At 42.6% G+C, this 15,912-nt stretch overlaps 1 protein-coding gene across 2 annotated transcripts in view; it reads left to right on the top strand.

The window, feature by feature from the left end:
- The first annotated feature begins 1 nt into the window (after position 1).
- The window catches only part of PLA2G4A (phospholipase A2 group IVA), a 107,204-nt gene continuing 91,293 nt past the window's right edge, over positions 2–15,912 (top strand). Inside the window, exon 1 of one of the 2 annotated variants that reach the window (XM_048946646.1) lies at positions 2–20. The gene's annotated coding sequence lies outside the window, so the exon portion shown is untranslated. Of the gene's footprint in view, positions 21–201; positions 221–15,912 lie in introns of those variants that run through there. The other variant, XM_048946645.1, reaches the window with a different exon arrangement.

Below are 15,912 nucleotides of genomic sequence, written 5' to 3'. Positions count from 1 at the left end.
ACAGATCGTACTGCAGCCAGGTACTCACCCTCATTTATACATCCCGCCGTGAGTCACCTCCCCCCCCCCCGGCCCGGAAACTAACGAAAGGGGTGGGGGATTTCGCGTGCCTTGCTCCGCCCCGCTCCACCCCCCGCTCCCACCTGCTGTGGGCCGCCCCCGGGCGCGGGCCGTGCCTCGTTCCTCTCGGTCCGGTCTGGCGCGGTCCGGGCGCTGCGTGGTACGTGAGGGGGCGCTGAGGGAGAGCGCCGGGCTTGGGGCGGGGGAGCGCAGCACCGCGAGGCACCGTGCAGCGTAGCGGGGCAGCCGCGGGGTGCCACTGAGCGCCACTGAGCGCAGTGGGCGCGCGGAGCGGGCAGCCCGCGGCATCGTGTGCGCCGGGCTCCTTCCGCCGGACGCTGCTGACCCCCCGCTGACCCAGCCTTGGTTGGATCGTGGCTCATTCGCTTTTAGTGAGGTCATCTCGGCAGTTTCATTTAGTGAAGCGCGTTTCCTCACGCGCGGAGCAGAGCCCGTCGCACAGCGTGGTGCCGCAGACGGATGCTGCGGGGTGAGACGGGTGTTTGGGGCATACTTGGTTTAACTTTTGCACATTTGCCAATCCCGTTATTAGGAGTCTTACCTCCATACGAGTAGCGCTGCTTTTTTTCTTGCCTTTGCCTTAAAGTGCCCCCGTTGCTCTGAGCACAGTCACGTTGTAAACAAAATCTTAGCTCATTTCCTCCCAGCAGCACGCAGACGGGATGCTTTTTGTCACAGATTTCTAACCGGCACACGTTACCTCTATTTTTACTCTTCGTTGCGCACGGAAGGTTACGAAACAACAGGACGTTGCCGAGTTGTGTAAGGGCCGCGCGGTGCTGGGCCGCAGTGTAAGGGCCGCGCGGTGCCTCCCCTGCCGCCTGCCCGCTCCGAGCCACGGTTGGGTCTGCAACGACGCCTCGAGATTTGAGGTGATGGTGTTTACATTGCAAATCGTTGCCTTGAAAAGGGATTTAGTCCGATTTAAACAAAATCTTATTTTTGGCTCTGAAGAAACCTGCTTTGGCTGAGTGAATAATTTGTGCGCATTGGTAATTGGTCATCAAGACCTTTCAGAGAGCGGTGCACAAAGGTCTGTCATTACGTGATTCTTCTGCAATAGCACAAGACACATCTTCTGATTTTATGCTCACACACACAGAGATATGTGTAGGTGTCAGTGTCCCTACAAAGCACTGCTAGCCTCAGCCGCACATATGGAGCACAACATGGCGTCAGGAGCCTGTCCCTGCACGCACTGCTGCTTGCTGTGCCTTTCTGCAGGTTGTTCAGCCCTCCCTGGTGTGAAACAGGGAGCCTGGCTCCTGCGTTATGAGCTCAACGTCTGGTCGTGAAACACAAGTGGTGTTAGAATCATAGAATCACAAGGTTGGAAAGGACTACGAGGTCATCGAGTCCAACCATCCTCCCATCACCACTGCTACCACAAACACTAAACCACATCTCACAGCTCCTCATCCAGACGCCTCTTGAACACTGCCAGGGACAGCAACTCAACCACCTCCCTGGGCAGCCATTCCAGTGCCTGACCATTCTCTGAGAGAAAAAGTTTTTCCTCATGTCCAACCTAAACCTTCTCTGGTACGACTTGTGGCCATTTCCTCGGGTCCTGTTGCCTGAGAGAAGAGGCCAAACCCCTCCTCATCACAACCTCCCTTCAGGAAGCTGTAGAGTGTAGCGTTCCACGGGACAGGATATGGAGAGGAACATCCCCTACACACAGCACCATGGATCGAGGTCTAGCCTTACAGGTTTTGCATTTTCATTTCACACCTTTCCTATTTTGTCTCTCAAAGTGGTGATGGATGTTGTTGGGCACTAAGACCTCACTGAAAACATCAGACAAGCGAGGTGTTACTTTTTAATTGTGTGGGAATTGGTAAATGCAGACAGTATTTCTGAGATGTAAAAGCAACAGTGATAAAGGGAAAACTGAATGAGTTGCGTAGTAGAGAATTATCTTTGAAATGATTAAACCTTGCTTGGGTACCATGTAGATATGGGAAATGTATTAGTAAAGGTTTTTCATTACAAAAACAAATGCTATACACCTTGAGCAACAGAGCAGAACTTTTCTGCTGAGAGTGAGGGGATGCTGCTGCTGGCACCACGCTGTACTGGCTCCAGGCAGGGTGTGTGGTGAAATGTGAGCTCTCTTCAGTCTGCTTTATGCTGGGAAGGGGCATTTGTGCAGAGAATAGCTGTGCTGGAGCTGGAGGCATCCAGCGCCTGCTCTGGCGGGTTGAAGCATGGTGATAGAAAATCAGGGAGATGGGGTATGGTTGTTTTTCCAAAGGGTGCCCTTCAGCATCACGTGTTGTTTTGAAATTGCTCGTAATCAAGATCTGATCATATTCTTGAATGAGATTTTTTCTTATAAATAAATTATTTTTGCTGTGGCAGCATTCAGCACTAGGTGTGGAGTCTTTGCATCAACTAACAAATTCATTATTTATTTAACATATAAAGTGTCCATGAAAAAAATCACCATTATTTTTACTTCTCCAGTGATCATTTCAGATATCCTTTGCTCTAGATGAAGCAGTGTGTGGAATGGAGTAGCTTTCTCTACCTGAGCAGTTTCACTTTGACTGAAATTTCTGAAGCTGGTGATTCCCATGTTTCCCTTATGTCCTGTTTCTATTCCAGGTAGTTCTGTCTAGCGCATCTGCTGAATTCACAGTTCTTTACTGAGGCCAGTTTGCTACCTCCTGATGGCTGAGTTTCAGGAAAGCACTAGGAGAAAATTCAGCAATCTGGCATGCCTCAGTAATGCCCCTGAGGGACACAATGGACATCCTTATCCTTCTGCATTACCCACCACGTGCATCCAGGTCTCTGAGAGAAAGCAGTCCCACAGATAGGCTTGTCATTGCCCGAAACCCTGAAAACCTAGGCAAATTGTGTTGTTCTGATAAGAGTGATGATGTTTCTGAGATGTTTGTGGCATGTTTGTGGTGGTGAGATGAAGGTTTTGCAAAGTGGGAATGTTTGTCCATCATTCATCTTCCTTGCAAGGTGTGTACAGTTTTTAAGCATAGCTTTCAAAGCCACAATATTTATTTATTTATTTATTTATTTATTTATTTATTTATTTATTTTAACAAATGCAGTTTTTCTTTTCCTGACTGTCTTCATTTGTTCATTTTATCTGTAGGCATGGCTTGGAGGGAAAAATTAGGAAAAGCTTCATTTATCATTGGGAATGTTTGTATCCCTGAAGTTAAATTTGCCTCTGCCACTCTGATATGTTTGTTAACAACACATGGAAATTAAGTTATAGTTCTATATACATGGTGGATATAAGGTAACATAGATTTTCCCCCATATTAGTAGGCAGAACCCCACCTGGCCTGTTTATGACAGCTCTGCTTAAAGAAGCAGTAAGTGTCTGAATCACAGAATATCCTAGATTGGAAGGGACCCATAGACATAACTGAATCCAACTCTGGCTCCACACAGGACTACCCAAAATCTGAACCCTATGTGTGAGAATGTTTTTTTAATGCCCCCTGAGCTCCACAGCTTTGGGCTGTGCCCACTGCCCTGGGCAGCCTGCTAAGTGCCCAACCACTGGTACAGAATCTTGCCCTAACTCCCACCAGCCCCTCCCCGACTTTCTCCGTGCCGTTCCTCCAGGCCCTGCCCCTGTCACAGAGAGCAGGGCTCAGAGCAACTCTTCTTCTCCCCATCATGGGAAAGCCATAGGCCAACATGGGGCCTCCTCTCAGCCTCTCTGGGTTGAACAAACCATGGGACCTCAGCCACGCCTCACATCTCTTCCCCTCCAGACCCTTTATCATTTTTGTAGCCCTCCTTTGAACACACTCAAACAGTTCTGTTCCTTTTTGTACTGTGCCCACAGCTGCATGCAGTATGCAAAGCTGCACCGGTGTAGTACAGGGTGGGACAGTCACTTCCCTTGGCCAGTTCGCAACGCTGGAGTGCTTGATGCACTCCAGGATACAGTTGGCCTTCCTGGCTGCCTGGACACAATGTTGATTCATGTTCAATTTGCTGTCGAGCAAGATCCCCCCAGGTCCCTTTCACTGAGGCTGCTGTCCAGTGTCTCCCTCCCCAGTACAGATAGGCAGGAAATGCAGAAGGGTTCACTGAATGTTACTGCCCCCTTCTGCTGGATGGTTTTTTTCTTCTGCACGTCATGATAAATGATGGTATTCATATGTTGTGTTTTTTTTTGCCATTTAGATGGCACTTTATTTTCAAGGTGAGCTCTAATAAGTCAGTCACTTACGAAGCAAGCCACACAGTGTTCTGTTTTGTAACTGAACTCCATAAGATGAAGTTGTCATTAGATTCTTAAACAAAAGGCAGACAAAAATATATATGTACATATTAATTTTAAGTAACTTAACTAAAAAGAGAAGTGGAGAACATAAGATATTGCCACTTAATGATCACAAATCACCTTTCATACTTGGTTTAAGAATCAAGTATTAAGAACAGCTTCTGAATGCCTTTTTCCTTTTCTTCTTGTTTTCTACCTGCCCTCTCCTTCCATATGGTGAAGAAGTTAAGCTTTATAAGGAGGTGTGAGTTTATTCTTATTTTGCATCATACAGGGTGAAAATGACAAAAGCCTCTAAGTTACAGACCTATTAAACTTTTAATTGTGGTGAGTGGAAGGATCTTGTACATCTAAAAGAATCCCTGAGAAAATTGCTTTTGGAGGTAAAAAAAATACTCCAAAACCTGGTTCTTTTCATTGAGCAGTATGCTGTTGAGTAGAAGTAAAATAGAGTGTGAGAAACTGTGATTTAGACCTCTGCCATGTTCACCTGTGTAGTGGGTCTTCTTGTTGCTCCAAAATATGATGGGTAGCAGAAAGGCTCTTTTCTGTTGGGAATGTTCTGGAGAGGGAGCTTCAATCTCCAAGGACTGCATGTGTTTCCCAGCGAGGTGCTGGTGCAGTGTGCTGGTCAGCTCCTTTAATTAACTGATTGTGTTTTTATAAATGAATAAGTATACAGTGCACAGTGCCAGGTAAAGGTGTGTTTCTGCTGATAATTACAAAGATCCATGTCTGAACATGTAACAGTTTTGTGTTCATCATGAGCTCCAAGTCTAACATCTGTCACAACTGTTACAAATTAAGTGTGGTATTTGTGGCACATTCATGGAAACATGAATCAAATATTTATAGGCGCTTTAGAGAATGGAATGAAACAAAGTGCATTTTTTTTCCTATCCATTTTTTGCCTTTATGGGTTTCTGAGAAAATAGAAATACAGCCCGATCAATGAGTTGTGTGGGATGCACACATTGCATAGTAAAAATGGTAAAACCAAAGACTCGTTGCATCAGCTGACATTGAAATCAGAGGGGCTGCTTGCATTGAAGCTGGCAGTGAATTTATTTTCACTTCTTTTTAATATGTTTCAAATGTTTTCCTTTCCTCTGTGATTGTAGGAGTCTCGTCGTCATGTTATTTCCTGGCAAATAGACCTGTTATATTTCTTCAGCCTGTACTTTTCTGCTCTTTTATTGCAAAACATGCTTGATCTGAAGCTCCCTATCACCATCATGTTAAATATGTTGCAGCACAAACACTCTGCAGAGTTGTTGGGTATAAAGATACGATAATAAATCTGCGTGTTCTGAAAACATTCTTGAAAACTGAAGGACCTGAGGAGGAAGTTTGTCTTTATGCTTCTTTTGCTGCCTTCTGCTAGTCAGAGATGTATTAACAGAAATGTGTGTCTGTGTGCTTGCTTTAAACTCTCATGAAACCAGCTGGTTTGTCTGGCCAGGGTTGCCATTTTTCTGTCTTTTTATGTGGTCTCTTGGAGAATTCTGGTCATTTGGGTCTCGGTTTCACTGGGACCCCAGTTCTGTAGGTGAAATACTCAGTTACCTGGTTTCAGTAAAGGAGATCAATTTTTTTTCCGGGTTTAAAAAAAAAAAAAATCATGGTAAAAACAATTTCTGGAGCTTCTAGACTGCTTCAGTTTTGCTTTTGTCATTTGAAATGCAAAGAAATGTGTTCCAGTGAAAGCTGAGTATGAATGGGAAATCTGCGAGGTCCAGGATATGGGTGGCTGTGCTCTGAAGCACAACACCATGGACTGCGTGTGGGCCCTGCCTGCCAGCATAGGTCTGCTTCAGGGAGCACAGTGGGTTGAGATGGGAGGCCAGTCAGGTGTGGAATTGCTTAGGAAAAAGGAGCTGTACCTTAAATTCAAATTCAGTTTTTTCTTCCAGAATTATCCTAGAAAGAAATTGGCAGAACTAATGGGTAGGTGGAAGAAAAAGCTACTGCTAATTTAGGGAAGAGCTGAGTGAATTTGGTCCCAAATTAATTTTTGTTTTGCTGAAAAAGAAACAAATCCATTGCTTGTGTTTTATTTGGAAGCTGAGAGGAATTTTGGATTATGCTTTCCAATATGGGAAGATTGCAGTTTCTATCATTAACGTCTTCTCAAGTAACTCTTTCCTTGCTTCTGTTTTATTAATGCCTGATTTTTTGTTTTAATCCTCTGAATCATTCTGGACGGATGCAATAAAGAGTGAAAGGCCAAACTGAAACTAAGTTGAAAAGAATGACTTAATGTCAGATTTAACTAGTGAGATGAAGTGTGAAATGAGACACCTCATTGCATGGCTTCCTGGTTAGGTATTTCCCACTGCTGCTTGCTTGCTTTATAGATTATTTGCCATTTGCATGTGTTATAACACAGCTGTAGGGAAACTGTGCATTTCTTGGTGCTTGATAAACATCAGTTTGTCACACAACCAGACAGAAAATAAGAATCGCCAGGTAAAAATTCAGTGTCTGCCTTATTCAAAGAACGGGTGAGCTCTCTACTTTGGGAAGTGACTAGATGTGGGGTTCATCTTATTTTAAATGAAAGTTCATCCATGATTCTTCTGCAAAAATGACTTCCAGAATCGTGTCTCCTGTTTTTCAGATGAAGTGTATTAGACAGCATTGCTCTTTTCCTCATTTGCAAACTCGGTAGTCACAAAATCAGTCCTGCCCAACTAGTTCCTGAAAAACAAACTCTAAATGACTTAAACTCAGCTGGAAGCACTCTAGGATGAATTTTTTCCAAGGAGTGTAGGCAATGGTATATGAAACAGAACATTTTTATCCTATGGGGTAGTTTGAGTTTGCGGCAGAGGCTGCCCTTGATATTTCAGCCCCATTGCTGTCTGTCATATTTTGTTTAGGTCTTTTATGGGTGAATTTAAAGGAAAAGGCCATAAATGAAAGTGATCAGTTGGTTTTTTTTTTTTTTCTTTTGGTCAGCCTGAATGCATCAAATCTATGTATGTATGTATGTATTATTATTATTATTATTATTATTATTATTATTATTATTATTTAATGTAGCTAATAATTTTTCAAGAAGCCTTGTTTGGATGCCCTTGACTTTGACATTTTCTTCCTATTTTAACAGTACCTGTGGGAATTTTTCATTGTTACTTGAGTGAAAGGAAATAGATTTTTCTTATTGGCAATCAGCGCCCAACTTCTCTGCTACCGTGATTTTTTTGTGTGATTTTTTTTTTTAGTAGTTTCCATTTTTCCTCAACGTAGCCTCAATGTGTTTTCTATTTCCTATGCAGACATTTGATCTATTAGATGTGACAAATACGTCATGAGATTTTATAACTTTCTTACATAAAGAAGCATCAGCTGACATTTTGTCTGCTTTGTCATCTCACAAAGCTGTAAATTGTATGAGGGTAATTGATTGTGTTACGCCATTTATAATAAGCATTTTAGATCAAAACAATCAAAAGGTTACCTTTCCGTGGAAAATCCATCCATAGAGAGAACATTTGCAAATGCTGCTCCCTTCCTCATTGCAGATGCTGGAATTTTCTCTTAGCTACTTCCTGCTTAACTTTAGTGAATTCTTTCACGCAATCTCACGCTCTTTTGTCATGCAACTGTAAACCAGTCATTTGTTACAGCAGTGAATATTTTATCTTGGAATTTTCCATCACTACCAAAGGGAAGAAAAGGAGCACTTTGGCATAAACTATGTAAAATGGACTGTGATAGGATTATACCTAAATAAAAGATTAAATCTAACTCAGTTTAAAGCATTTATCCATATGTGCATACTATATAAATACTCCCACTTATAACTAGGAGAATTAGGAATAATCTGGAATTAGCAGAATAGCATGGCAGAGCATTCAAACCCCAATTGCAGTGCAAAAAATTAGAGGCTGAGAGACATGCAGAGCAGCTATGCAGGACTGCAGCACCAGTAGCCTAAACGTTGCATGGTTGTCGGTACGTGTGCAGGGATGGACTCACCAACCCAGTGGTTCACTGCAAGCCTCTGTCCCTAAAGCAATGCTTAGTGGAAATACTGGGATATTTTATTTTTTGCTACCTGAAGTGCACAAATGTGATGTCTCATCGTGACTTGCCATTCTCTAATCTAATGCATCACAGAATCATAGAATATCTTGACTTGGAAAGGACCCATGAGGATCATCAGGTTGCCACAACAGGCTGTCTGTATGTGAATCTCCAGGGTGAGTAATAACCGGGACGTTTGATGTGTGTAGTGCGGTAAGGCAGGCTTCTGGTCAGGGCTCCGACATGTTTAATATGGGACAAGAGCAGAATCTCAGGAGATGGGTACACCTTCTTCCTGCTGTGAGCGTTCACACAGAGCCCACGTGAGCAGGTGCCATCAGGGCGCGTTCTCGTTAAGGACTGGATGTGGATTAAGGTGTTGGTGTTAAGATGTTGAGTTCATTAAAACTGACTCTTCCCATTGCAGAGGTTGGAGGAGTCACTGGGTGTCAGGCAAAAATGTTCCATGACACAGATCTGGTGGCAGTACTTTGCGATGGGCAGGGACCGTGCGGGCACAAATTGCAGCGGTGTCTCATGAGGTGTCTATAGGGAGGTTGTGCTCCAGGCTGGGCTGCCCAAACCGTGTCTTCTTGCTGGTCATCCCTACTCCCAGGTTTAAGTCAGAAGAGTTTTCCATTTGTCCCAGTGTCCTTGTAATTGCTTGTTGTTTTGCCTCTCCTCCAACATGTTCTTATGACACACACACACGCAAAATTTTTCAAAGAAAAAAGAAAAAGGAAATTTTGAGAGAAAAAAGCTGAAATAGACTTGAGACTAGAGAACAACTGTTCCATGTGATTGTTTTCCTTAAAGACCTTTGAAAACTCTAGCTAGGTGGGTAACTTGCTATAATTTCTTGCAGTTACCAATGTGAATTGAAGGCACTGGGGAATATCATGAGTTGCACTGCTTAGGTCAGAACAGGAATTGTAATGCAGGATGATTCTGCCAGCAAAATATGGGGCTCAGGAGAGAAAATCTGGAGAAAGTCCTGCCTTTTTCAAAGTGAAATTAGATGATTGTGCAGGAGACATCACATCATGTTATGTCTTGCCAGACATATGATCCTTACCAAAGAAAAAATAATTCAGAAATTGTTCAAATGCTTTTATGCTTTAAAAGACGGCCAATTATCTAATGGCACCAGCAACTGACTTGCTCACTGGGCTGAAAACCAAGCCCCTGAGGGAAATAAAGTCTCACTGTTTACTCTCTGAAGGTCTTTAATTTCTTTTCCCTAGAATTTTCAATTAAGGGAAATGTGTAAATTATGTTAAGATATAAAATAATTAAGGAGATATAAACACTGCAATGGCTGTACTAGATCAGACTCACAGCCTGTCTAATCTAGTATCTGCCAGGGAAAATATCTATCATTGCTTGAACTGTGTTAGAGGTTTTAGCCTGCTTACTGTGACAGGAAAGTCATCTACTTATAATTTCTATTTTAGTTCATTAGTGTACCAGAACACAGCAAATTCCACTGCTGAAATGCACCTTTTGCCAGTAGGAACATCGTTTTGCAAAGCAGAAGGTCTGCCTCCTGAGAGGATATTTTTTCAGGAAAGGGTATGTGCTTATTTCTTTCAGGTATAGCCGGATTCCAGGTGCTGAATTGTCAGCACACAGGCTGAAGGACTAACTCAGGTCTAGCTGATAGTGTCATTGCCATTAGTAAGTGCTATGCATGTGATCTTGTGATTACTTCTGATTATTTCACTCCACACATTATGTCTTATATCACAAACATTGACGGTGTTTCTTGGTGGACCTGAAGTAATTGTCTGTTTGGTATGATACTGCTGTGACTCTGTTTCACTGTTTATCTGTTTATACAGCAGATACCACTAAAATATTTTTTGGTTTATTTCTCATCCTATACCCGAAGGAGGAGAAATGGGCTGAGTGCTATCACTGCTTCTCCTTACAGGCCACTCATTAAGTAAATGAGGGCTTTCCAGCATGCAATGGCAACGTGTGTTATTTTGGGTCATCGCTTTGTGTGGCAGTTTTCCTGAGCTTGTTTGGAGAGAGTTGCCAGAGACCTCAGGACTGCCAGCTTCCATGGAAGCTTGGCTTCCCTGGTGGGCAGGTCTGGAAGGAAACGGCAGAGCACCTCATCAGCTTGTCTTGGGAGCCGGCTCTGTGCCAGAGCTGTTGCTTCTCTGGACCACCACCAGCTCCTCCGAAGGGGCTGGTTTCCAGCTATTGCAAAAGCTGTCAGCATTTTGCGATGCAGCCAATGAGTTCCCGGGTCAATAGCCGGTTCCAGCGGTTACTAGATATGAGCTTTTCTTCCTCACTTGCTGCTCCTTTGGCTGGGAGAAGGGCGTACTGCATCTAGGGCTTTTAGCTCCTGCTGGGAGAGGAACGGCTGGCACTCTGCAGGGCTTGCCTTTCCTCTGGACTTGACTGTGCAGGGCTGTGGCTCCTGTGAAAACAGCTCTCCCACCTCCCTGACCGCAGGACACCTCCCACAGCGTCCCAACCCACTCTCTGCCCTCGCTGTCCTTGGCTGGCTCTGGGTGAGGCCCGCAGGCACCTTAGGGGACTGTGAATGGAACATGGCGGGGGCAAACATGGCCCTGTGAACTTCCTTTCGATGTACTCGTTAGAGCACTCCTGCCTGTGTCAATTAAACATGCAGAGTCATTCTTGAGTGCTATAACTTAGCTCTTGGGGATTTGGAATGCTTGTACACTTTCCCTCAGGAAGGAAAAGGAGAAATATTTATATGTAGAACACTTTGTCGTTTCCTTTTGCTGGTGAGAATGATTCGCCCTCCTACCCGAGGCTCCTTGTCCCCGGCTCTAACACAAATTAATGTAAATGCCATGTTGGCGGTACTGTACTCAGAAAAGTCAGGTATTATTGTCACACTATGAGCAATACTGAATGGGAAAAAAAATCCCCAGCAAATGCAAAGCGCTTTGCAGAGCAGGAATTTCTAGGTAGTGTGGGTAACATTCTTTGCTGCACCACGCTGTGCAGCAGCACTGTGGTGTTGGCTCATGGTTACCTGCTCCCCAACAAGTCTGTGCAGCTCCATGGGGATTCACACAGCAATGTTTTGGATACTCTTCAGCACTGTCCTGGGGATGAAGTATTTCAGCGTTTTCCTACTACCTCGAAGCCCTCTCAACACAAATTGGTGTAAGATTAACGTGAAATAAAGAATTTACGCACATCATCAACATTTGAATGGCTGAACTGTTGTGGAAAACAGGAGAAAAACAAGCCCATATGCAGAAATCTGTCTTCAGATCAAATCCAGGTTTCTTGCAGTGTACCTGATAGGTGGATAGCACTTGTCTAACTGTTCAAGTGGGGAACCAGTTCCTTGCGTCTGTGGGTTTGCTGTCATGAAAAATAAAACTGATTGAGACAGATGGATTTCACTTTATACCCTAACCCTGTTTAGATTTTATCCAGATGAAAATCTCAAAATCTCCCCTTCTTCGGTTGCACTTGATTCTAGCTTAACTAGGAAGTTAATTCTAATCTTCTTTTTGCTAAACTATTCTATGTTGCTCAGTACTTAACCAACATATTAATGAGTTGTTAACCTATTTTGGATTAAAACCAGTCTTCGTCACCTGGCATAGCCATGCCCTTATCTTAAGGAAAATCTTCTCTTTCTCTGGCTTTAAATACAAGGGCTCCAAATATAGTGCCTCCTGTTTTATGATGTTGGCCCTAGGAGGCAGGTTTTGCTGGTTTGGCGGTAGAGGTTGAACCTTCCCACCACCACTCCATTACATGTTGTTGCCTTATGACAGATGACAGCAGAGGGGCAGCCTGACAGAATGGTGCCTGACATGGAAGTGTATGAAGCAAAGGAGTGTCATTAAATTCCTCAGTGAGGAAAAAACGGCACCTGCTGACATTCACTGTCACCTGCTGAACATTTATGGAGACCAAACAGTGGATGTGAGCACAGTGAGGTGGTCAGTGGTGCATTTTAACACTGGTGACAGTGATGTGAAAGGCAAGCCACATTTTGGAGAGCCGCACACAGCTGTCATACCACAAAATGAAGAGCATCTCAATCAACTCATCTGCACAAATTGTCTAGTAGTAGTGAGTGTATTAAAAACTAGTGTTTGTTGCTGAGAATTTGCTCTATCAAACAGTGTTTCTGCTCCCTTTGTATCCTTCGTAATCTTCATGGAAATAAATAGCAGGCGTTACTTTCAGAGTAACTTACGTATATTGATGCTTGTTTTATCTATATTCATACCCAGGATTGAAAGGCAACCTTCAAGCTTTCCTCAAACAATGTGTTTCTCATTTGCATAATTTTGGTTTAAAATACAGCACAATGTTGTTCATTGGGCATACACAAAGTACCTCCTTCTGACAAGGGCTGACTGTTTCAGCCCCGCCTGCCATATGGATGCGTTCCTCTGCTCATCCAGTGTGTCTGTCACAGACCAGACTGTGGCTCCCAGGAGTTTTTTTTTATTTACTGGTTTTGGAAGACAGCAGACCATTAGGAAAATGTGACAAGCAGAACTTGGGCAGACAGTTCTGGAAGAAAACTTGTCATTTTTTGTCCAAAAGCATATTTAGAGAGAACTATCACAGTATGGTTGCACTGCATGGTTTCTTGATATGAGATGAACCATGGCAGATGAACTTCCAAATTGGCTTGCATGGGTTTGTGCGAGGACCCACATAAATAGTATTTTGTTATGTTTTGCAGCATATGGAGGATTTGAAGCTCCTCTTGGGCTTTCAAAAGTCATGAAACAAGAAACTGAACATTTGATGTTCATTTGTGCCCAATTTGCTAGGTTTCATTGGACAAGAGCTGATTTATTTCCTGAATTAAATACCACTTCAAAAGTGTATTCATTCTGTGCCTGCTTTATTGGGAAGGTGAGGCATTGTTTTGTTGATTTCTGTACAAAAAAGGAATAGGTAACTAAAATCTCCTTTTCTCCATCTTTTTAATTACTGCCTTCATCTTTTTCTAATGAGAAGACAAAACAAAAATGACACTTTTGAGAATTAATGAAACTTCAGGCTATGGCAGCTAAGTGGAAGACCTCTAAAAACCCACAGAATTTGCTAACCTTAAAAATAAAATGTAATAATTTACAAAAAGGCAAACAACCCTACCAGCAGTAAATGTTCTATTCAGTTACTGAATAAAGTACCATTATGCAAATCAGGTTGCAAATTTGACTTTTATGAATTATTCAGGAAATGCATCTTGAAATATAAATATAGTGGTAGCCTGTTTGTTCTCTGAGGTCACTCCTCTTTTTGTCTATGTGGCATGGCACGGCATGGGAACTGTGCAAGGGAACTATTTGCCTTCTCCAGTTATAAGAACTTTCCAGCTCACATAGGCTGTCAGAAACCCCACTTCTTGAAGAGCGTGGGGACTGAAGTGAGCTGCAAGTTGCACGTCACCAGGTTATTCCTGTGTAGCTGAGGAAATGCCTTCAGTTCAGAAATTGGACTTAATAAATAATGGAAACAGCCAGTTTATTGATTTTTCACACAGAGAATATGGGGGAGAACCTACTAAGACTAAAAGTGATCATCCATTTGCAGGTTCTCCTCCTCTTCCACTCTCCCCACTTTCTTTTCAAAAAGGAAAATGGTTGGTTTTGCACTGTTTTCCAACTGAAAATGCACAGTGAGTTGCGCTTGGTTGGGTGTACATGGACATGATTCAGAGCCCTTCTTGCTGAAATTTGTGAGAACGTATGCATAACAACAGTAAGCACAAAGAGCAATGTACACATAATGCCTGTTTTTATCTTCTCTCAGGTTATATGCCCAACATTTTCCTTGCCAGGTTTCTAGTTTTTTTTTGTATTGTATGAATTCAGTAAGATAAATATGCAGAAAGGTGAATTCAGTATATCTAAGCATAGCCTACTAATTGCAAAAGAGAGTAACAGAAATAATCTCAAACGAGTTAACATTTTTGGGAGCAGACTCAAAGTTTATCCGCATAGCTGGTAGCCCCCAAGAGTCAAATTCCCAGAGGGATTTGCTTGCTAGGGAATGGAGCTACAGAGGGCTACTTTGAGTAGGATCAAGCTTCATGCAGATCAAGTTTCTGTGAAATAGTTGTTCTTTTTGTGATGTCTCACTGCATCTTAAAAGTGGGAAAGCTAGATACCAAATGAGGCTGATCTTGTGGAGTACTTTGATTTTAAAACATGCTGCGAACATCTCCATTGAGAATGGTATGACTGTGTCCCCAGGCTTTTTTCACAGGATTATGATCAGGAGAAGTAGTCACTCTTGAGTTTATTATTGTGATGGTGTGTATAATATATATAGTCTATGATACTGCTTTGCTGAATCTGATCAATTAATATTGACTTTAACAGACATAGCTCTGAACAGTCACAATTCTCTGCAAGGGTAATGAAAGAGGAATTAATGCAAGTGGCATCCTCCTGGGAAAACTTTATAAACAGAAAAAAAATGAGTTCGTTGTTTGTTCTTAAGCTGCTAATACAAAACTTAGAAAAAAAACGTAATGTAAATGTATGCATTATGTTAAAGATTTTTCTGTGATAATGCTTCTCCTGTTTCAAATGGTGACCATTCCATTTACAGGAAGGTAAAGATCATCTGTATTTCCATACACCAGCTGGAGACATTTAAGGCCTGTCTTTAGCAGTAGAGATAGTCCTTCAGAAGATGTGTGTTCTTAGGAGCAAAAGCATTGCTATCTTCTCCACTGACAGCATAAGAATATATGTGAATCATATGCACTTTCTCAGGTCTTGACTTAATCACAGTCTCAGGGCTTCTGAGCCTGTGCTCGTTTGTGGTGAAAAATCTCATTTATTCCAATAGAACATGGAAAAAAAACAATAGGGTTTTATTACAAAGAAAGCATAACAATAGGAAGTGAATGTTTTTTGTGTGTTCCTGGTTTATTGCATGTTTCCATGCTTGCCTTTTTTGACAAGGCACTAGCTTAGCACATATCAGAGAAATCCTAAAGAAATGTGACCTGGGTAAATGAACCAGTTTTTCCCAAGCTGAAGAAGAATGACTTTGAAATTAAAGTTAGGTCTTTGCCATAAGCTTCACATGTAATGCGCTGAGACTTGTTCAGGCTCCTGTGTCAACTTCTAACTGGAGCAGCAGCAGAACTTCTCACTATGTCTTGCCTTCTGGGAAGGGGCACCCTTCTGTGCTCCTACAAAATGTGATGTCTGAATTGCAGTGCCAGTGGAAGCTCTGGTGGCAGGAATTGCAAATAATCCCCAAAACAAGGAGGGTTTGGGATTTGGGACTGCAAAGCCTGAACATAAACATGATTTATGCCCATTAAATCAGACCTCTTTGTACATTTTCAGCTAAGTTTTCAGGTTCTTCTCATGCATAGCAAGAAAGGATCTGCAAACATAGCTGTCTCTGGAAAAAAAAAAAACAAAAAAACAACATTTATGATGTGCTCAAATAGTTCACATTAAAATGTAGCTGAATACAATGACTGATATGTATCTAACCCTCTGACTGGTATAGGTGATTCCACAACTCAG

The sequence above is a fragment of the Lagopus muta genome, chromosome 5 (genome assembly GCF_023343835.1).
Source record: "Lagopus muta isolate bLagMut1 chromosome 5, bLagMut1 primary, whole genome shotgun sequence".
NCBI classification, from domain to species: Eukaryota; Metazoa; Chordata; class Aves; order Galliformes; family Phasianidae; genus Lagopus; species Lagopus muta.
Note: the sequence above shows the minus strand (reverse complement) of the source record. Positions and strands in the feature narration are given on the sequence as shown.